The sequence below is a fragment of the Narcine bancroftii genome, chromosome 3 (assembly GCF_036971445.1).
Source record: "Narcine bancroftii isolate sNarBan1 chromosome 3, sNarBan1.hap1, whole genome shotgun sequence".
Taxonomy (NCBI): domain Eukaryota; kingdom Metazoa; phylum Chordata; class Chondrichthyes; order Torpediniformes; family Narcinidae; genus Narcine; species Narcine bancroftii.
The window spans coordinates 253,108,426-253,132,875 of record NC_091471.1 but is presented as its reverse complement, the minus strand read 5'-3'; the positions used below and the strand labels follow the sequence as shown (position 1 = coordinate 253,132,875).

Below are 24,450 nucleotides of genomic sequence, written 5' to 3'. Positions count from 1 at the left end.
CACACCTGAGTTATGAACAGGAACGTTGTTGGAAAATAATAGTAATTCACACGAAACAGTATCACGTCAACGACAATGACCAACAGATCCGCCGTTGCCATGGCTACGAGGTAGCGAGAGACACACCTGGACAGACCGCAATTCCCCCGCGACAGGATCACAATGGACATCACGTTCGCTGTTAAATTAGAAAGATCACAAATGCGTGGTCAGTATGTATCAATTAAGCCCGTTACTTCACGTTCCGAGATTTCTTACAGTGATGGGTTGAGCATCGGCGTTGACTCTACTGAAGAAAATATAACAGTAGGAAATTTAACAATTGGCCCAACATTTCCCACATCATTCCCATCCGATCTCTAATGTTGCAGAACTCCACTAAAATGTCAAACTTCCCCGACGAATCATTCACCCTCTACACTTCCTTTGACAATTTTCGAACCCAGATTTACACTCCACTATCCGAAACCTTGCTAACTTTGCAGATCGTATTGATGATATTATTTCCTCACTATGTCTTATCTTACTAGTTCTGCCTGGTGAGCACGGCCACACTTCGACAGGGCTTTGTCTGTACAAGCTGGAATAATTCGATGAAAATGACAGACGAAATTTAATAGAGATAAGTTCGAATTGTTGCATATTGGAAGGACAAAGCAAGGTAAGATGCACATGGTAAAACGCAAGGCCCTGGAGATTGTGAAAGGAGAGTGAGATCTAGGAATACAGAGACATAATTCCCTGAAATCGACACAACGGAATTTGGAGGACAGGAAGGGATATTTTAGTACATTAACCTTCATAAAATAAAATAAAAGAATAAAGTTCAGGGTTGACGCAAAACCTGGGGGCCCGTTTGAAAAGGAAAACATTCAATAAGTTTCAAAGAGTGTCGAGATTAATTAAGATTTACTAAGATTTTGCCAGAATCCTGGAATTTATTTTATTTATTTAGAATTATTATCGATAAAATAAATAGAAATCATATATCACATTGTTACAAATGATTGATTGAATATTGTTGATTTGAATAGAGAGAAAAAAGAACGAAAGCTATAGAATAAAAGCCCATTTATAACACCCTCCAAACACCAGTCCTCTACCTGCACCAACTATAAACTGTACTAAACTTAAATTACTAATATGCTATCATGAATTATTTATATGGTTATATCTATATCTAATTATATATACATTAAATTATATTGTTTTAGTAAACATTCGAAAGATTCCTAAAATCATTTCACACAAACACAATTTATTAAGCGAAGACTTCATTGGTCCAGAGATTTGAAATGAATTATTTATACGTTTAAACCTAATGTTCGAGTATACGGAATGCAACTCCATTAAAAAACTCGCACGTTTTCTGATTTTTTTTCTCTCATGGTATACAACTTTGAATTTCTGTTTGCGGACTCCCTAATGTTAAATTGACACCTGATTTCCAACTAACTACCATGCATTTCCTTGATATCATCGGAGCTAATTAAAAAGAATTCAGATGAAAATCTGATAAATATAATTTAGGAGCTATATTTTCAAAATTCACCTTCAAAATTAACTCTGGATTCAACGGAAAAATAGCATTCTAAATCTGTTGCAAAAACATGCTAACAGAAAGCCAAAAATGTTTAACGTTTGAACAAGACCAAATGGAATGATGAAAATTCCAATATCTTCACCACATCTAAAGCATTGCTTGGATATATCTAAATTCCATCTATTAAATTTTTGCGGGGTAATGTATAATTCTTTTTTTTTTTTATTTTTCACATTGTGAATCATGTCAATCAAAATATGTACAAACATAACTCATTAAAATTACACACTGGTCTTTATCCCCTTTATCCCCCCATTTCCCTCCCTCCAATCAACTCACCCCCTCCAAACCCATAAATAATCAACATATACAATACCATAAAACCATAAAACAATATTTTCACATAATGGAAAATAAACACGCTGAATCTAGTCTTTTTGTCTTCTTATCATTTTCATTCTCATTTTAGGGGCTGGATTCGTAGGCAAGCTCTCTCTGATATGTTCCATGTATGGTTCCCAAATTTGTTCAAACGCTGTGACTTTATTTTAAAAATTATATCTTATTTTTTCCAATGGAATATATTTATTCATTTCCATGTACCATTGCTGTATACTCATGCTCCCTTCCATTTTCCAAGATGACATTATACATTTTTTGCTATCGCTAAATCTATCATAATGATTTCTTTTCCACTTTATCTAATTTGAGGCCTACTCCGCTACTTCTTAAGTTACTAAAACAAAAAATCTCTGATTTTTTTTGTTTATTGTTGTAATTTTATTTAGTCTCTGAATTAATTCTTCCCCTAAAGGTATTTACTTTCAAACATGCCCAAGTTGCATGTAATGTTGTTTACATATTCTTCGTATAGTGAAAACACCTATTCGATATTGTTGAATCCCATTTTTAAATTTTAGATGAGTACTATATACCCTGTGTATCCAATTATCCTGTATCATGCATAACGTTGTGATTATTGTCTTCCTGATCTTTCAAGAACATAATTTTTCCCATACTTCATTTTTTTATCTTTATGTTTAGATTGTTTTCCTACTTCTGCTTAGGTTAATAGTTTATTTCATTTTATTTATCTTGCATCTTAGTGTACATGATGGTTATAAATCTTTTGATGATCATTTTGTCTGTAATAACGGATTCAAAGCTGCTTCCTTCAGGTAATCTCAAGCTGTTTCCTAATTTATCCTTTAAATATCCTTTCAATTGATGATATGCAAACGTTGAACCATGTGTTACTCCATATTTACACTTCAATTGTTGAAAATTGATTAAAGTATTTCACAAAAATGGTTTTCTATTCATTTTATTAGTGGATTTTGCGTCAATAGTAATTCTGGTATTTGATCATTCATTTTTTTTCTTTGTAAGTTGATCTTCTTCCATGAATTAAGAAAATGATGCAGTACTGCTGAGTTTTTATATTTCACCAGCTTTCATCCCACTTAAAAACTATCCTTTCCGGTATATTTTCCCCTATTTATTCTCATTCTATTTTAGTCCATTCTGGTTTTTTCCGTTTTCTGGTAAAAACTGATAAATACCTTAATTGTGCGGTTCTATAATAATTTCTAAAATGTGGTAACTTTAAACCAGCTTGATTATACTCTCTGTTAATTTATCTACCGCTACCCTTGTATTCCTCCCTTTACTCAAGAATTTCCCAATTATTCTATTTAGTTCCTTAAAGAATTGTTCTGTTAAGGGAATTGGTGATGTTTAAAATAAGTATTTTATTCTTTGTAACACGTTCATTTTAATGCAGTTTACCCTCCCTATCAACATTAGCAGTAATTCTTTCCATTGTTCTAAGTCTTCTTGCAATTTCTTTATTAGTGGCTGATGAGTTAGTTTGTATCAGTGGATTAAGTTATTATCTAACCTGATCCCGAGGTATTGGATTGCTTGTGCTTGCCATTTAGAGGGTGATTCATTTTAAAAATTCTGTATAGGCTGCATTACTCATTGGCATCTCTTCACTTTTATTTGTGTTGATCGTGTAGACAGATATTTCTCCATGTTCCTTCAATTTTTTATGTAATCCTGTTACTGATGCCTCTGGTACTGTTAGGTATACTATGATGTCATCTGCAAATAAGCTGATATTATACTCCTTCTCCTTTAAAGTAAATCCATTTACTTTTAACTTCGTCAATGGTCCATTATACAATGCTTTAATCCAATTTATATATTTTCATGGTAGATTGAACTTTGTAATATTTTAAATGGGTAATACCACTCCTCACTGTCAAAGGCTTTTTCTGCATCTGGAGGAACAGCCACTGTTGGTTTCTTATTTCCTTGAACTGCATAGATTTGATTAACAAGTTTACAGTCATTGTCCGCTGTTTGTCTTTTCTTAATAAATCCAATTTGATCTTGTTTCACTATTTCAGGTAAACAATCGGCCAATCTGTTCGCTAATAATTTTGCTATTATCTATAGTCTGAGTTAAGTAGAGATATTGGTCTATACGATGCTGGCGATGGTGGATCTTTCCCCATCTCTGGTATTACTGTAATTATTGCAGTCTTACATGAATCTGGGAAGTTTTGTGTTTCTTCTAACTGGTTCATTACTTCCAGGAGAGGAGGAATTAATAACTCTTAAATGTTTTACAGATTTGGAAATCCATTTTCTCCTGGTGTTTTATTGTATAGCCGCTTTTTTTCAATACATCCTTTACTTTCCCTATTTCAAATGATTTTATTAGTTTGTTTTGTTCCTCGCAGTTTTGGCAGTTCAATTTAGCTCAAAATTCATCTACTTTATCATATTGCCTCTCGTACTGAGTTTTCTACAATTGTTCATAAAATTCCTGAAAGTTTTCAATAATATCTGAGGGATTATATGTAATATGTTTGTCCCTTTCCCTTGAAGCCAGTATCGTGCTTTTAGGTTGTTCTGTTTTAAGTTGCCAGGCTAATATTACATGTGTTCTTCTCCCATTTTCTAATACTTTTGCTTTGTTTTCATTATGTTCTTCTCTAACTTGTACGATTGTAATATTTTTTTATTTTATCTTAATTTAATTGTAATTCTCTCCTTTTCGTTATGTCATTCCATTTTACTAATTCCTTTTCTCTACTTACTATTTGATATAATCCTTTTTCATCTGAGTCACATAACATATTATCTGCCCTCTAATGAAGGCTTTCTTTGCATCCTGTAATATAAATTTGCCTTTCAATTATCCTGCGCTTATTTCAAAATATGTTTTAATTTGGCATTCAATCAATTCCCTGAACTCCCATCTTTTAAGTAGCATGGAGTTTAACTATCTATATGTTCTTGGTGGGATATTCTCCTGTTCTATTGCTAATAATAGGGTGAATGATGTGATAGGGGCCTGGCTTTATACTCAGTTTTCCTTCCTCTCCCATTAATATGGGCTGACAAACAAAAACATATCAACTCTTGATTTAAGTTTTGTGCCTATTCAAATAATCTGAACATTTCTTCTCTCTTGGGTGTTGCCTCCTACATATATCCACAAGTTTCATTTCTTGCATTAATCTTTATTCGTCTTACTTGATTTTGTCCAGACGTATCTCACACTGGGCCCACATACAAACTGATGGAGATAAGGTTCCAATATCGCAGACAATTCCACCGTTACCCAACAAGGAGGGATGCAAAATATCTAACAGACAATTAATAAATCTTAATTGATCTGCTTCATAATAATTTTAAATATTAGGTACTTGCAAACCTCCCAAAGCCTACTTCCAGGTCAATATATCCATTGCCACTCTTGTTAAAGTTAATTTCCATAAAAATTCTTAAATACTTTATTTAAATCTTCAAAAAAGAATTCCAGTAGAGAACAAGGAATCAATTCAAACAAATTTGATGGATAAGCCATCGGCTTTATTGAATGTGTATGCATCTAATGTTGATAATGAACAGCTTGTGTCTGAGACTTTCTTAGCTTTAGGTCAAGATAAAGAGAATATTTTGATTGGGGAGACTTCAATTGTGTTTTAGACCAATTATTGGATAAATTTCTGAAAGTTTTGAGAAATTTGAAAGCAGGAGTTCAGTTGGTTTCTTTGATGAAAGAAATGAATTCGATAGAGGTCTGGAGAAGATTAAATCCTACTTAGAAAGAATTTTCATTTTATTCTTCACGTCATGATTCATTTTCTAGGTTTGACTTTTTTAGCATCAGTACATTCGCAAGCAAGTGTCACTCAAGATGAATATAAGAGTCATATAATCTCTGACCATTATTTGCTGTTTATTTCTTGGGTGGGGCCGGATGTTAATCAATCTATCTATCACTGGATATTTAACCAAATGATATTGAACGAAATGGAATTTGTAAAATTTATTTAGGATCAAATTGATATATATTTAGATTTGAATAAGAATACAGTCAGAAGTAATTTTATTGTATGGGATGATTTCAATGCATTTCCATGTGGTCAAATCAAAGCAAAATGAAAATTTCTGGGAGAGTCTCATTTGTTGGATAAACAAATAGCACAGTTGCAAAAGGAATTTCAGAGGAATTCTACAGAAGATAATAAGGCTTTTTTGACAAAATTGAAGCTAAAATATAATACATTGCAAACTGAACTATTTGACCATTTGATTGAAAGATCTAAGAAATGTTATTACGAGTTAGGAGACAGAGCACATAAAGTCTTGGCATGGCATTTGAAAACTGTACAAGATTCAAGGATTATTTATGCTGTGAGGAAGGATAATTCAGTTACTTTTAAACCTCCAGAAATTAATGACCAATTTTGTCATTTTATCAGAAGTTAAATGCTTGTGAGGGAGTGTGAGATGATGGTTCTATTGAAGAATTTTTGCCAGATTGAAACTTACCAATAATGAAGGAGGAGAATGTGCGGAAGATAGATTCTCCTTTTACGGATTTAGAAATAAAGGATGTTATTCAACAAATGCCTAATGGGAAGTCACCAGGATATGATGGTTTTTTGATGCTGATCTGGTCTCTGTATTCATGGATGTTCTTAATCACGTAACTCAGGAAAAAGCTTTAACAGATTCGTGTTTGAGTGCAATAATAAATGTTCCACCAAAGAAAAGACTGAGAGCCTTTGAAGGTTTCTGCTTACCTCCCAATTTCTTAGTTAAAATAAATTTATTTATTATTTAATATTAATTTTAAAATATTTATTTAATGTTGATTATAAAACAATAGCGAAATTATTAGCAAATAGTTTAGGAAAGTATTTACATCAATTAGTACATTCTGACCAGCACAGTTTTATTAAAGATAGGTATGCTTTGGATAATATTCTTCGAGTGGTTTCATTAGTGGTTTTATATGAGCACGTTCCACTCATCAAGGTTGTTCTTTGTCGCCAGCACTCTTTGCATTTGACATTGAACTGTTAGCTCTGGATATCAGGCAGATTGAGAATATTACAGGTATAAGGATTGGAAAGGATGAATATGAGATTAATTTATTTTCTGATGATTTTTTGATATATTTAAATAATCTGAAACAATCTTTAATTTATTTTCAAAATTGTTTTGAATTATATGGTAAATTTTCTAGACATTAAGTGAATTGGGAGAAAAGCTACCAAGTTCTGAAGGAAATTATGATCAATTACGATCAGTCTTGGCAAATTAGTAAATTTTGATGGACTGATAAAATTGAGTAATTAGGGATTATGATAGATGTAAATTTGTAATCATTCTATAATTTATATTATGTTCCATTAATGAGAAAGATTAAAGTGCATTTGATTAAATTGAAAGATTTACCTTTATCTTTAATAGGTCGCTAAATTGTATAAAGATGAATATTTTTCCGCAAATTCAATTTTGTTTAATTCCACGTCTGAAACATGTATTCGTAAATACTTAATCACATTGCTAGTCCATATGAACTAAATATCTAATTTACATTGTGAATAATCACCTTGAACTAATTCCACATCTGCAGTTTTATCCCAATTTATTTGACAACCAGAAACTTTTTCTTAATCCATCAGTTGCTTTAAAAGTCCAGATAACGAGAGTTGTGTCTGAGCCAAACATATAAAGACATCATCTGCAAATAATCTTATGCTCAGTTGATTTATCATAAACACTTTTAACTGTTCATCAATACAAATAGATTATTCAAGAAGTTCTATATTCAATGCAAACAGAGTAAATATTGGCCACGTCTGAAACAAGGATAAATGACGAACTTGCCTACTTGACCTATTGAACTTAAATGATTTAGATATTTGCCTATTAGTTAATACTTTATCTTCAGGACTTGCGGAGGCGTTGGCACTGAGCTACAATACTAGCATAAAGAAAGTAATTATTAAGTCTTTAATTCCTAAACAAACTTCCACAGGAAATCCATGCTCTCGTGGAGACGTATTATTCTGTAAACATTTCAGTGCTTCCTTAACTTCTTGTTCACTAAATGGTCTATCCAAATTATCTTTATCTTGGTCATTCAGAAAGTTGCATTAAATTTTGAACAGTGGCGGCTAAAATCCATGTTGTGTCCAGATAACTGCCGGAAGAAATCACCTCATTCAAATTCAGCTGCAATCACTTACCCGGGACACCGAACACAGCCACAATCGGGTAGTAAATCATAATTGTCTGTAACATTGGAGGCAACGAGGAAAATGGAAAGAAAGTGAGTGGAACTCTCATCTTGACGATGATGGGGAGTCTGAAAGGGACAGCTCTGTGTAAGAAAGTAGCAGAGAGCGGCGAGATGTACAGCCTTCATCTATCACAGGATCATCAATAAACGGTAATTGATGTTACCTCCAGAGAAATGAGCGTCGCATAAACGCAGTCAACATTCTTGTTTGTGCCAAACGATGCAGATGCAGGAATTTAAACAAATCTTTGGGAATAACAAACCGCGGCACAGTCAGCAGAGAGAGAGCACAGCGCCACCCGTTGCCCAATACCTGACGGCCCTTTGTTTTTCAACCTCGTTCAACCCACCATGTTCATAATTCCTTCCAATTTCAGTATCTAAAGTGTTGATTATCTGAATGAAAAAGTTTTGATAATCCGTGAACATTACATGAGGAGACAGTGGAAGGGAAATGCCAACCTCCACGGATTCGCTTCTGCTCGAAAACCAAGGTCACAGATTTTCGTCAGGTTTCTGCAGTCGGACGCTAACCTCTCAGTCAGCAGTAGCGCAGGATCGTATATTTTTGAAAAGTTGATCATTAGGTTTTAAAATAGTGGAGTTCAGCTCAGGTTCAGGTACCTCAAACCTCACATCAGCGACGACACAATGAACAGTTGAAACATATTAACTTGTCCGAGAGGTTTTCCCATCCTCGTGTCATGCAGACATGACCAGGACCAATATATAATTCTTGTCTGCATTAACTGCAGTTTGATGCATAAGTGACTGCGAAGGCGCTTATGATAAATAGTGAGAATTTAAAAATATTTGTGATTCTTCATTATCTGGGGGAGGCGGGAGAGACTCCTGAACAACTGTTCCAACAACAGCCCCGTCCTCTCTCAAACACACATCTCTAGGTTTGTTACATGCAGCTCAGAATGACACATTCTGCACAAAGGAGCTCAAGAACTGGCCAATGGATCCACTACAATATGTTGACATCGACTATGATATCCAGTGAGAAATACCAAATCTCTCCACATGATTTATATGCCCATTCCACCACGCTCCCACGCCGCACATTCACGGGCCTCTTAAATGTCTCTGGAAATTCACTCGTGGATCTTCTTCCACCACCTACAGCACACAGGCATCCTCTCGACTCCCAGTTCAGATTCGTGATACCTTTTCACCCAATTCTTGAGCAACTCTCCAGCCGACCTTTGTGAATACTTCACCCGCAGTCGTAATCAGCCAGTTGCCTCCGTCGGGTCCTTACCCCGACTAACCAAGTCCGCTGAATGTCCTTTCTTCAGCCGCAGAGCCCTTCATCGGTCCAGTGTCGTGGTCACCACCCAATGGGTCATCAACTCAATTCTCAATCTCAAATGTGTGTTGTTCTCTCAATTTTCTGGTGTCCTGTGATATTCCACTGCTTCCCTGTAGCCAGCTCCACCTCCTGGCTGCTGACCAACATATGTGTCACAAAAAAAACATAAAACAATGCGCATAAAGCTTTTTTATTATGGCGACACAAACATTTATTCATAAATGCACAGGACAGATGAAGATATATCCATCTCCCCAGATGATTAGATATTGATATGCGAAGATAGTATGTCTAAGAGTGTGAATGTGCGATATAGATTGATGCAATAGAAATGTTTTCATCAATTATATTTAACCGCGGTGAAGAAAGTTTAATATGTCACTTCATATTTTTGTTTTAGATCTCATATGGAAGTAGGAACTTTCTTACAGTCGGTTGGAAATGTGATACGGTTTAACAGTTTTTGGATAATATTAAAGAATTTTAGGAAGTTATATTTAAATTTGAAATTCCATTTTAAAGAATAATATTTTGTTGGATAATATAAAACATTATGCTTAGAGTTAAAGTTAAGCAATTGCTAGGAAATGCCTTGCAGTTCCATGGAAGAATGATATTGAATTGAATATTCACCGTCGGCATGCAGAGAAGAGGTCATGTATTCCGTTAGAGAAGATAACAAATAATCTAAAAATAATTATCTATTTGTTAAAGTTTAGAGCCCATACATGGATGAACATGTTTAAATTGTTAAAATATTTCCCATGAAGGGATAGGGTTTTCGCCAACCGCGACCCATACCTGAATGTATTGGCTTTTTTTTACGTTCTCTATTATTGTTTCCATTTTTCTTTATTTTTGTGACGTTTAATAGTTGGCTGGGTGAGTTTGGATGGATAACCATGGGTGTGTGGTTTTGGTAGGACAAAATAAATACTGTATTATTTATTGAATGTATCGTTTATTATTAATTATAAATAATGTTTTCAAAAAATGCACTAAACCATTCCTGCCTCATAACTCTTTATTTTATATTCATCCATTTGTCTATCCAAGAGTCTCCTAAATTACACAGATGATTCATACTCTATCTCAATTCCTGGTAAGTCATTCCATTACAAGCAGCCACAAATCTGTGTACGAACCTACTTGTGATGTCGACCCTCAACTTTCCTCCTTACACTTTCTACATATGTAGCCTGGTATTCACTATTCCTGCTCTGTGATAAAGGCATTGGTTGTCTACCCGGTCTGTGCTTCTCAGAATTTTGTAACCCTCTAGTAGGTCTGGTCTCATTCTTCCTTGCTAAAAAAAAATAAAAATCTTAGTTCTGATAATCTTGCATCATAAGAATTATTTTTCAAACAATGCAACATGCTGTCAAATCTTCCAAGCCCCCTCCTTTTGCTTTCACACCATTCATATAATGAGATGACCAGATGGAACGCAATACCCATGTGAACTCAGCATACATTTGTCGAGTTGCCACATACCAACTGGACAATTGAACTCAATCCCCATATTCATAAAGCCCAACATCCATTAATCCTCTTTTCATCCTTTTGGTTTGACTTTCCAAATTGCATCACCGCACATTTATCATGTTGAAATCCACATGCCACTTTTCTGCTCAACTTTTGCATCCTTGTCTTGGGTAAACTTGTACCTCTTACTTTGTTCGTTTTAGATTGGTCACAGTGTTTGAGCTACCGAAAGAAAATAGACAGACACACCAAGAGCAGGTCGGATTATACAAATTTTTATTACAAATTCAAAAGCTGATTTCTCACTACAATATGCAAGCCCTTCCCGACTATATTTATCAATGTTTGGACTGGTCCCAACTGCCGAAGCAAGGCAATGACTGCACACTTGTAGTAGGTTGTCAAGGTGCCAGTAGCAGCTTGTCCACCTCCCCTGATCAGGACGTTGGCTGGACTCCAGAAGTTCTTCTTCTTGCTGAGAAATGTTTCCACATCTTGGAGAGTCTCAAACTTCAGCAGCGGGACTATAACTTATATTACCCCAAAAACTGCTTACCGAAGCACCTATTCCTAGCACAGCAAGAAAGATAAGCAAGCAAGCTAGTGTGCTAGGTTTCTAATGAATAACATAATTTTCAGCTTATCACTTTCAATACAATGGTTTATTTTGCATCAAGGCTAGGCCTCTGACAGTCTGTGACCAAATCAAGCAAGGAAGATCAAACGTTCTCGGTACACAGATGTCCTTTTTTCAGATAACAGCATCTCTGGCACCTCGGTGAAATTTTGCTTATGTCTGCTGATTCTAAAAACAATTAGGTTCTCAGCCTTGCAGAACCCAATGCTGCAAATGTAAAAAAAAACAGGTTCTCAGCCCTCCAGAACCAAGAGCTGCAAATTAAGAAAAAACAGGTTAAAAAATAGGTTAGAATCTTCCATTACATTCCACGACTTGGTCACAGACTGTCAGACACGAGACTTGACAAGTATTTCAGTACAAAAAGAGTTTAAAAGAGAAATCAAAACTACAATAATCACAAAAAACAAGCAATAAAGCAAGCAACCAACGAAGAATAGCGTGGCGTAAACCCCTACATGTACCAGCTAACCATGAAAAAGGATTCCAACCAAGGCTTAAGCTATCATTGTTGGCCACAATACCCAGATGCTGGAGCTCATGAACAGAATTCAAAACATGCTGAATAATAGCAGAAATATTAGTGGTTACATTGGGAATATACGAGCAACGTTCAGAACCGACAATGGGACACGTGCCACCCTGTTTTGCTAACAGAAAATCCAAGGCCATACGATTCTGTAAAGACACTGTCCTCACGGCAGAGAGTTCATCACTAAGGTCACTAAGGTCCTGATTGACAGACAAAAGGGCAAAGAATGTCTCATTGGCAACAGAGTTCATCAGATCATATAATTTGAGAACCTCTAGGGAAATGCAAATATCACCATAACCTGGCATGAAGGCGCCAAGGAAATTCTCGGCACCTGAAAGGTGACATCTATGCCGAAGGACAGGGGACTTATGCATAAGCAAGGGATGGTCCTGTAAATGGGAAATATGGTGTAGGTAGGGGACGGCATAAGCTAAATAGCAGCAACGACCCCAGGTAAGGGGTAGCCAGGCATAGGCGCGAGACCCACAGACCCAATAAGTCCCATTCACAGGGGGCTTGGAAATAAAAAGGGAATATGTCAGAAAATTACTGAATCTCAGTGAATCAGCAGGTTTGGCAGGGAATTTACAAAAACAGACAGAGCCCTTCACATATTGGGAAACAATAAAATAGGGGGTGTGATATTATGAGAGGAGGTAGAAATATGCCATCCTCGGAAAATACCCAAAATATCACTCAGATTAAAGAAATGAGTCTCCTCAGGATGTAAATTCTGCCTTTGGAGGGGTCAAAATATTTCCAGGGAGCAACTTCCTTTCGGGTGAAAGGAATGGGGATCATGGGAATGCCTATACCAGCATGCAAAGGGCCTATAGTACAAACCCAACAATCAGAAACATTTAATCGGTGAGCGTATGCATAGGAAACATGGAGAAAGAAAGTGTCAGACAAATCTGAAGGAATGTTTGATGGCAAGGCAGAGCACCAATCCTCCAGAGAACTGGAATCCTTCCGCCACTTAGCAGCAGGTGGAGCAGAGTTATTACAAGATACAAAGCGAGTACAAAAACGACCATCACAGAAGTAGGTGGCAACCTCTTCAGTTGGTCCATCTACAATCAAAATATAAGAACCGTGGCAATAACATATCGATATAAGTTGCACTTGAGGCAGGTGACCGAGGACTTCCTTGATGTAATTCACCACACTGTGTCTCCCATGGATATCTCCCTTGGAATGTCCTCATTATTACAAATCCAATTGTTGGCACCAAAGCAGCTGTTAAGCCAGAACACCAGGAGCGTAAAATGGAGAACATGGAACAAAGAAGCCTGACACATGTCACTCACGATATCGTAAGCGTTCAGTGTTTAAACAGAGTAAACCATCTTGTCCCTCAATAGCTACCCACCGAGTGTGACCCTGTGCAGGTGTCACTATTTCTCCTTTTACAGGAGGGCCACTACTTGGTCGTGCCACCCATACCTTTTGTCCGGCATTCTCTAGTTCAGGAGTGTGGGGCAATGATTGTTTTTCCTCTGGAGTAGGCTGTAGTTCAGAAGCGTGAAGAAGTCGGTGGAAAGGTGTACCTCCTTTTAAAGGGCGATGATTCAAATTGTCGACTGCTTGCTGTAGCACATGACACCACCCCTTCAGGGTTCCCAGTGGTGTTAACAAACGAATTTGTTCCTTCAGTAAGCCATTCATTCGTTCAACTAACCCAACAGCCTGCGGGTAATAAGGAATATGGTCAACCCATAAGATACCGTTGTCATTTGTCCAATCACAGATTGCCTTCCCGGAGAAGTGCGAGCCATTATCACACTGAATCTCCTCTGGAAGATCATAACGAGAAATTAAATGATTTAGTCCTTGGATAGTGCTAGCTTGGTCAGCCGTCTTGGTGGGAAAAGCAAAGACCAGGCTCGAAAAGGTGTCAACCATTACTAGGACGTAACATTTACCCATACAGTCTGGCATGGGGACTATGTAATCAATTTGCCAAACCGCAGCTGGGCGAGCACCCCGTTTTATTCGGCCATGCGGACCAGGAGGAATTACACGGGACTTCACAAGTTGACATTCTGGGCATGTACGCATGACCATGCGGACATCATCCTGATGGACGGATGAAGCATGTGTACAGGCCCACATAGCTCATCCCTTCTCCCACAAATGACCACTCTGTTCTTGTGCCCATCGAGCCAGGGGGACGGTATCAGCACAGCTGATAATGGCAAGCTTATCTGCAACTGCATTATGTTGTGCCATGTTAGTCAACACATTGGTATGGGCATCAACGTGATACACAGTTATCTCATGGTGGTGGGAAGCATCCCACAACAGCTGCCACAACTCTTTTCCCCAAACTGGGCGGTCATGTATCATCCAGTCATTCTTTTGCCAACCAGGCATCCATACCACAAGTCCATTAGCCACAGCCCAGGAATCAGTAAACGGGTGAAGAGGGTGATCATGGGGATGTAGTGGTAAAGTCACTGCCTTCAACTCAGCATAAGTGAGTTCCTGTCTTGGGATGGTAAGCCACTGCCTTCCACTTTAGTTTCCTTGCACACACTGGCTGCTACTATCAGTGAACCAGGCATCCTCTTGTTCTGCTGGAGTGAGCAAATCATATGGTTCACCCCACTGAACTGGTGAATGGGGTAATGAACGGCCAAGGCAGGTTCAACGTCCTCATGATGAGACAGAAGATCAGCCACCTGTTTGTGCATGCGGCCCACCACTTCAGGACCTCTGGTTGCACTACTCTGAATATACCACTTCCATTTAACAATAGAAGACTGCTGCGCCCGCCCGATCTTTAGATTAGCATCATTAGCCATAACCCAATTCATTATTGGAAGTGCAGGTCACAATTGAACATCTGCATCACCTGTCATTCTTTCAGTCTCCAGCAGGGCCCAGTAACAGGCTAGTAACTGTTGTTCAAAAGCAGAATAATGAGTGGCAGCCTCAGGCATGGTACGTGACCAGAATCCCAGTGGGACTCGGCGATCCTCTTGTTTCTGCCAGAGGCTCCAGCAGGCCACATCATCAGTAACGGAGACCTGTAGTTCGTAGGGGATATCTGGGATGCGGGCAGCAATGGGGAGGGCCTGAAGCATAGCCTGCTTGGCGGACTGGAATGCCCTTTCCTGATCATCACCCCATACAAAGTCTGTTTTCTTTTGGGTAACCTTATACAGAGTACGTAAAAGCAATGCAAGTGTGGAATATGGCATTGCCAGTATCCCAATAACCCCAGGAAACGCTGGGTCTCTTTTTTGTTAGTAGGAGTGGCCAAGTCTGTGATTTTATTGCGAACTTCATCGGGAACCACTTGTTCTCCAGCATGCCACTGAATTCCAAGGAACATAACTGTCTGGGACGGGCCCTGTACCTTTGCAGGGTTAATGGCCCACCCTCTTTGCATCAGGGTGTCTTGGACACTCTCCGAACCTTCCTGTACCATCTCTTCTGTGGCCCCTTGGATCATCACATCATCAATATAATGGTAAATCGAGAGGGAAGGCGATACTGTCACCGTCTCCAGGTCACGGGCAAATAGTGGGAGGCGAGTGAAGGGGTACTGGCGGCCCTTCCAGGAAAAGGCGAACTAATCCTGTGAGTCCTCAGCAATAAGAAAACTGAAGAAGGTGTTAGCGAGATCAATGACAGCATACCATGTTCCTGAGCTCCCAGTAGCAATGTTTTCAGTAAGGGAAACAATGTCCGGAACTGCTGAAGCAAGTGGAGGGGCATGTTTGTTCAAAAAGCGATAATCAACTGTCATTCTCCAGGAGCCATCCGGCTTCTGGACCGGCCACACAGGGCTATTAAAGGGCAACGTTGTGGGCCTCATTACCCTTTCTTCTTGCAAAGCATCGATGGTGGCAGTAATCTCTTCTTGCCCTCCAGGGAGGCGATATTGTGGAATGCACACTGGTTTCATGGGGGGTGGCACCATCACAGGATCCCACTTAGCCTGATCCATTACTAGATTTTTCTAATAGTCCGAATTCCAAAGGCAAATCCCCCTTGGCTAGTATTGAGGGTCGTACCAGCCAACATATTAATACCCAGTATACACTCGTCAGTAGCAGCCACCAGGGCATGGAACCAGATAGGGGGAGGGCTATCACCCACCATGGCATGGACTTTTATTTCCTATGCCAGGGTGACCGCACCTCCCAACCCCTCTATTCAAAAGGTCGGTCCAGTGCAGAGGTTGGGGTTACCCGGAATCACCAAGTGCTCCGCACCCGTATCGACCAAGGCCAAATATTGGCAGTCATTACCACCACCCCAATGGATTGTTAATGGTATGTAGGGCCGTGGGTCCCCGTGTATCCACCGTATCTCAATGGTGAAGACACGGGAGCCCTGCCCACACCTTCATGCTTCAGTAGGGTTCGGGGGTTTCCGGGCCCACATGCCACTATTATCCATGAGCCTTGTTAACCATTTGTTGTACCTCATCACGGGTAAGTGGAACAGGAGAAGCCTGCTCGATAGAAGCAGCAGGGGGAGCCAAGTGCACAGCTGGGCCAGGAGGACTCAGCAGCTGGGGATGATGTTCCCCTGCGTTTCTCTTATAAAGGGCATAAAGGACCGCAGTAGGTTTCCCATCAATATCACTTTTAGGTACGCCTAACTTTAACAAGGTTAGAAAAAGGTCCTTCCTTGTCGGTCCGTTATTGGCAGCAGGCCCTCTCTTTTCATCCTGCTTGTCTGATTTAACCTGGGCTGTACGTGAGTAGATTTTACCTCCCAGTTCTAATTCTCAAAGCCCAGATAAGGTGTGCACCACCTCAGACACAGGGTGCCCAATTAGTGGAAATGTTACGGACAGAACCAGCCTACGTGTAGTGGGTTGGGCATGTGAGAGATGAGAAAACCTGATATTGCAATATGAACATGAAGAAAATAAAATTGATACATAAGTAAATGAATGAAACCAGTACAAACAACATGAGACATGGATATTAGAAGGCAGGAAGCTGACACTGTCTGAGTAAGATAAGAATCTCCTAGTCTTCAGACAGAATCAGCAAGTTCACTAAATGAAGGAGATAAGGACAGAGTTGATGATAGAAGTAGAGTTAGTCTGAACGAGATAAGGGTCTCCAAGCCCCAGATAGAATTAGCAAGGCTTGCATAAATAATTAGAAAACCTTAGACAGTATTAGCCAGTTCTACATATATAATTAGTAAGCCTTATACAGATTTATCAAGTTATGTATATTAAACAAGTAAACCCTAGACAGGATTAGCGAACTCTGCATATGAAGAGACTGTAACTCTGAGAGGAGTGAATGGGGACAAGGGCAAGGTTGTGAATCAGGACAATGAGGATAATGACATGAGAAGACACCGACAGGATACCCCCCTGGTCCTCCAAGTGCACAGAAACAGCACATCGGCAGGCAGGATTGCCTAATGCCAAACCTCTCCAGCAGGAGACAGAAGAATGTAAGGGGGGGTGTGGTTATTCCTATACTGAGATAAACTGTATAAAAGTTGGGTGAGCCCCAGTGTATGTGTGTATTCCCAGGGTAAGGGGAAGCACCCAACTTTGCATTGTTGTATAATAAATGTTCTTTGTTCTCAATTTTTGTCTCGAGCAATTTCTTTAAAGGTAATTCTGTTTCTAGCAGGCAGAACAAACCAATCTGGTATGCATTCCAGCCATGAATATCTCTTCATCAGGGCTCCCCCCATGTACCCATACCTTCAAACGCCATGCATACAAGGCAGAGGCCAGGGCCTGTTGACGAATTACTGCTATACCCTCCTCTGGGGTTCTCCAATTATTCTGTAAATGTAAATCCCAATCTACTGGTAGCAGGGCATCCCCTAGAGAAGTAAGTAAGTAATCCATCTCTCTCCCTCTACCCCGCAGCTCAGCAGTGACCCTGATATCAGTAGATAATGTTCTTAATCCCAACAATTCCTCAGGGGTTAAAAATACATTACCCCCTCCTTGTTCCAAGACATGCAGGAGCCAGGCTGCCAGAGTTTCTCCTGCATTTTGCCTAAATTGATCTCCAATGGCAGCCAGCTCTTTTACAGAGAAGTCACATATCATTGATTGCTTTCGACCCCTGTTCCCACTTTGGCCTGCAGGGCCATCCATCCAGTCTAGGGGAGGGGGTTGAGGCCAGCCCATAGAGGGAGTAGACCATAGAGCATAAGCAGGGGTTTGGGTATTTTCCCCTGGGTCCACGTGGGAGACCGGGGTATCTATCCCTTCCATCTCTACCCTTACATCATCCCCCTTCTGTCTGTTTGGGAAGTCTGCTGCTTTATGGGGTAGGCATGAACAGCAGGTGGTGGAGAGGGTAGTATGTTAGACACATGCTGGGGAGTATCTGCATCATTACCATTGTCATCATTCCAGATATTCCCATCCCAATCCTTAATTACATCAGGATCATCACCATTCCTTATCATGGCACGAGTACGATATGGATTGGGTTCTACTCCTTGCCTGTCCTTACCTGCATAGAGCTGCAGCCGGAGTTTAATATTACGGCAGATCATTGGGACATGCTTATCTCCCCATTCTTTGGCTCTGTCCTGACTGGAGCGAACAATTTCGCTCATCATGGAACAGCGTTGTCGCATGGCTTCTAGCTCCTCCTCTAACTGCTTTCTCTTGTGCTGAGATTATACTTCTCTTTGAACTGATTCTGCTTCACGCTGAATGGAGTGGCATAAGGCTGTGGCCAGCAACCAAAAAATCATCCGTCAGCATCCCCTTTTTATCAGGAAATTTTCTTTCTCGAAAGAGAGTGGCAACCCGCTCTCCCAGAGGTGCGCTTGATGAATTTACCTCATCCCAACTAATGGGTGGTCCTAACAAAGACAGGGTATTGGCCAACATGCCAAAACCATTGTCTTTGGAAGTCCATCCAGTAATCAAGAACTGCTCAGGGCTCACCTCTTTCTTTTGGCAAAACATCTTGAATCCAACCCTGCTCACAGCGCCAATTGTCTTGGGAAAACTTGTACCTCTCACTTGGTTCGTTTTAGATTGGCCACAGTGTTTGAGCTACCGAAAGAAAATAGACACACACACACCGAGAGCAGTTCAGATTATACAAATGTTTATTACAAATTCAAAAGCTGATTTTGCACTACAATATGCAAGCCCTTCCCGACTATATTTATCAATGCTTGGACAGGTCCCAACTGCCGAAGCGAGGCAACGACTGCACACTTGTAGCAGGTTGTCAAGGCACTGGTAGCAGCTTCTCCATCTCCCCTGACCAGGACGTTGGCTGGACTCCAGAAGTTCTTCTTCTTGCTGAGAGATGTTGCCACCTCTCAGAGAGTCTCAAACTTCAGCAGCGGGACCATAACTTATATTACCCCAAAAACTGCTTATCCAAGCACCTATTCCTAGCACAGCAAGAACGATAAGAAAGCAAGCTAACATGGTAGGCTTCTAACGAATAACATAACTTTCAGCTTATCACTTTGAATACAATGGTTTATTTTGCATCAAGGCTAGGCCTCTCACAGTCTGTGACCAAAATAAGCAGGAAGATTAAGCGTTCTCGGTACACAGATGTCCTTTCTTCAGATAAAAGCATCTCTGGCCCCTTGGTGGAATTTTGCTTATGTCTGCTGATTCTAAAAACAATTAGGTTCTCAGCCTTGCAGAACCCAAAGCTGCAAGTTTAAAATAAACAGGTTCTCAGCCCTCCAGAACCAAGAGCTGCAAATGAAGAAAAAACAGGTTAAAAAATAGGTGAGAATCTTCCATTACAATCCTGCCTCTCTCCTTTGTAAACTCCGACAACGTTCAGCACCATGTAGAATTCTCCAATGTTTGTATCATTTGCATTCATTTCTGGTATATCCTTTCTCCTTTTCATGTGGATCATTTCTAAAAGCACAATGACCAGGAATTCCAGAACAAATCATTGCAGAACTTCATTAATCACTGTCCTCCATGCAGAATATATTTCTTCCGCTATTACTATCTGCATTCTACAGTCAAGGCAGTTTGTTAGACACACAGCTACGATTTCATGGAAACCCAGCATTATGACATTCTGAACTAATCTCTCAAAGAGGACTAAAATCTATATAAACTACATAACATGCTTATCATTGTTAATTTTGTTTGTTATCTTCTCAAATGTTATGGCTTTTGGATTGGATGTAATATCTCCAAATTTGCAGATGACATTAAGCTAGGAGCGGTTGTGTGCACAGAAGAGGGGGTCAGAAAGCTCCAGTGTGATTTGGATAAATTGAGTGACTGGGCAGATACATGGCAAATGCACTACAATGTGGATAAATGTGAGGTTATCCACTTTGGTAAGTACAAACCGGAGGGCAGATTACTATTTGAATGGCAATAGATTAATAGATGGGGACATGCAGAGAAACCTAGCAGTACTTGTACACGAGTCTCTGAAGGCGAGCATGCAGGTACAGCAGGCGGTTAAAAAGGCAAATGGTATGTTGGCCTTCATATCAAGAGGGTTTGAGTATAGGAACAAGGATACCTTAATGCAGCTGTACAGGGCCTTGGTGAGACCACACCAGGAGTATTGTGTGCAGTTTTGGTCACCTTATCTAAGGAAGGATGTTCTTGCAATGGAGGGAGTGCACAGGCGATTCACCAGGCTGATACCTGGAATGGCAGGAATGACTTATGAGGAAAGATTGCGCAAATTGGGATTGTACTCGCTGGAGTTTAGAAGATTGAGAGGGGATCTCATAGAGACCTATAAAATTCTGGCAGGACTGGACAGAATGGATGCAGATGGGATGTTTCCAATGATGGGAAAATCCAGAACCAGGGGCCATGGTTTGAGGATAATAGGCAAACCATTTAGGACCGAGATGAGGAGGAATTTCTTTTCCCAGAGGGGGGTGAATCTGTGGAATTCATTGCCACAGAGGGCAGTAGAGGCAGGTTCATTAAATATATTTAAGAGGGAATTAGATATATTTCTTCAGTATAAGGGTATTAAAGGTTACAGAGAGAAGGCGGGGACGGGGTACTGAACTTTAAGATCAGCCATGATCTTGTTGAATGGCGGAGCAGGCTCGAAGGGTCGAATGACATACTCCTGCTCCTATCTTCTATGTTTCTATGTTTCAATGACTTTTCATTCAGACATAAATGTTGACTAAACTTCAGTCGACCTTTCTTCTCCAAATGCTCATATCCTTGCTCTATTCGTGATCAAGTTCATTATCACTTGTGAATAATTAAGCAATGTATTCATTTATGAATATCCTATCTTCCTCTACCATTAGGCATGTTTCCTTCTTTATAATTTAGCGCTCCACAATCTTTGAGGTTGACTACACAGTCACGTGATATTTAAATGAATCCACGATCAGCTCTATTTGCGCAGTATCAGGCCTGAATGAAGGTGACAGAAGTCCAAATGTATGATTTTGCCCAGCAGGAGTGCTGGGACACCACTCCGTGATCCCCAGCTAAAATCATTGTTTGTCATTGAATTGTTCTCACTTACATCTAATTCAGTGCTAGAATTATTGTGTTAAAAGTGGATTGGCATGTGAAGGTCTGACATTGTTACTATTAGAATGTAGTTTGCTCTTCAATGAAAGTCATGTGGTTTTGCAGGCAGAGAAAGTAAAACGGGCTTTTCAAAGAGAGAGGGTGATAGAGAGAGAGAATTCCTTTCTACAGTTCTGCAGCAGCAGCTAGGAATGGAACAGGACAAGCTGGCAAGCTTATAGAAAACCCTCATTATGAAGATGCATTGTGAGTTCTTGGCTCTTAGTTCAATCTATTCCAAGTTCTCTTTGTCAATACAAAAGGAGGTGTTATATTTGAAATACGAAAAACAAAAATGAACTCTGTGCTGATTTGAATGAATGGGGTTATAAATTGGAAAACCCTTTATCGGCATGTTTCTTTGGAAAGACATTGAAATGGTTCATAGGAAGGAGTCAGTGCTTGTCGAGCGAGCAACAAACATCTCTCTGAAAAATGTCAGGAAACTTCCTGAGCGGTAACTACTGAACTTTTCAAAACCAAAGCCTGGTGAACTTCATTAATGTTAAATTCTGTGCACAGTATAAGACTTCCCAGCAAACAGTGAAATTGTAGGAATGAGAAGTGAGATTGGACTGTGAATCGAAGAACCTTTCTGAATTTCTACACACATTATGTACATACCTGTTAGAATTAGAAGGGGGAAAATTTGGGATATTATCTTTATAGTAATAAGATTACTTCGATACTCTTTTCATGTTTAAATATAATGAAAAGCAACTTTTGTTTAAGTAACCATTTGTCGTGGTGCTTTTCTATTCCTGCTTGGTTGTGGAGTCCTCTGGGCCCACAACCATATCGTGAACGAGATGGTGGTTGGAACAAGTTAAGACCCTGTGTCCAGTCTCTGCAGCCGATACCAACCCCTCAGAGTGTCTCAAGAGCTCAATTTATGCTGGTGGAATTATGCTATAATTATCCACTCATGAACATAATGTGAGGAACAAAAATCACATTCAATTTAATATATGTGTTAGACAAGGATTAATTTCCATGACCACCAAGTCCCTCAGCATTTCTCTGAGAATCAACATTCAATCTAGTTCAATAAATCAAAATACTGAAATACCGAAGATTTGCTGGATCTTGCCAGGGATGAATCAGCCTAACTTGAGGTCTGAATGTAGTATTCTCACTCAATGTCACTAATATGAAGGAGCTGCACGATGATTTCCACTAGATATGCAAACTACCGTCTTCTGTTCCTATCAGCGGAAATCAGTGGGTGAGAGTGGACAGAAAAGTTCCAAGGAAAGCATTTATTCAATAAAGTCACCTTATTGGCAAAGAAGATTAAACATGCACACCAGCGTTTCCCATTCTTCAGGTTCTTGCCAAATTAAGTACGCGTTTTTTACCCCTTCTTTTCAAGTTTAAACTTTTTAAAATTTTAGTTTAAAGTATTAAGGAACTGTTATTGCCATTAATGGTAAGACGATTAAACTTCAAGTGCAGAAGAAGTTACATTTTCGAAGTGTTGAAGATTTGAGGCCTAAACAACTTTCTGCAGCTTCAGGTTTAACTTCTTTAGTGCCTAAACCACAAAGATTGCCTGTGGGAGCTGAAAAAAATGTCTACTACTCACCAAGTGAAGGACAGCACTGGGATTACCTGTTCTCTGCAGGAAGGTGCATGTTCCCAAAACATGGATCCCGATTCTGGCAGCCTGCCGACTTTAACGGAGGGAGCACACAGGAAGACGACTCCATTGCCTGAAAAGCTTCAGGAAGCATTCCAACCTGAAGATCTTGATCTCCTCCGTGAGTTTTTGCAAAAACAACGAGCTTCGGGTGGAGACCAGCGTCGACTCCCTGAGGAAGTTTGGGTGCTGTCGCTGGGAGTCCAGACCCACAGTAAAACCGTTAAAATGCCTTAAGAAAAAGAATCGAATAAATTAGACTTGAATTAGAGAAACTGATTGATGAATTAGAAAAGGAATTTCACAAAGATGCTACAGAAGATCAGAAAATAGAATTATCTAGGTTTAAACTGAAACATAATACTTTGCAATCTTATCAATTTGAATGTATGATTAATAGTCGTTTGAGAAAGCAGGGCTGAGCTTTTCTGAGCTACAATGTAAACAGTTAAATGTTGTCATCCAGTCTATAATAAACGAGATGGTTCAAATGTTTAGTTCATAATTGAATACAGTTAAAGCACGTGTGGAAGCATCTTGTGAAGATTTTTAAAAATTTCAGTCTGCTTTTTTGGAATGTAAACAGCAAGTGGCTTCTAATGCATAAAAAGTGTTGAAGGTTGAAAAATCCGTTATAGAATTGTGAGGACATGAGAAGGAGTTAGAGAGGAAAATAGACTACTTGGAGAATCAAAGCAGAAGGAATAATGTGAAAATTGTTGGTTTCCCAGAAGGTATGGAAGGACAAGTTCCTCTTCGTTTTTTAAGGACTGGATCCCACAAGTACTAAGGCAAGAATTTTTTATGGAGGCTTGGTATTGGGAAGAGCTCATAGAGCCTTAAGAAGAACACCTTTACCTGGTCAAACTCTGAGACCTGTAATAGTTCAATGTTTGAATTATTTGGACAGAGAAGCAATACTTCGTCTAGCAGTGCAAAATGCGAGAAAATGACAAACTCCATTATTGATTCAGAATAGCAGAGTTTTTTTAATTCCGATTTGAGTCAAGAGGTCATTCAACATCGATGTCGATTAAATCCAGTTAAAGAAGTTTTGTGGCATAAAGGCTATAAGTCTACTGTTCGCTATCCGGCAGTGTTGAAGGTGTTTTATGGAGACTATCAATCTCGTTTTTTTGAGAATGATCATGAAGCAATGA

At 39.4% G+C, this 24,450-nt stretch overlaps 2 long non-coding RNA genes across 2 annotated transcripts in view; one reads left to right on the top strand and one right to left on the bottom strand.

Moving 5' to 3' along the window:
- The first annotated feature begins 218 nt into the window (after positions 1-218).
- The window catches only part of LOC138758550 (uncharacterized), a 31,590-nt gene continuing 7,358 nt past the window's right edge, over positions 219-24,450 (top strand). Inside the window, exons 1-2 of the long non-coding RNA XR_011354331.1 lie at positions 219-306; positions 531-661. This is a non-coding gene — a long non-coding RNA (uncharacterized lncRNA). The remainder of the gene's footprint in view (positions 307-530; positions 662-24,450) is intronic.
- On the bottom strand, positions 5,059-9,623 carry LOC138758551 (uncharacterized). The gene is made up of 2 exons (XR_011354332.1): positions 7,467-9,623; positions 5,059-5,204 (listed from the first exon to the last, which is right to left on the bottom strand). It is a non-coding gene; the product is annotated as an uncharacterized lncRNA (long non-coding RNA).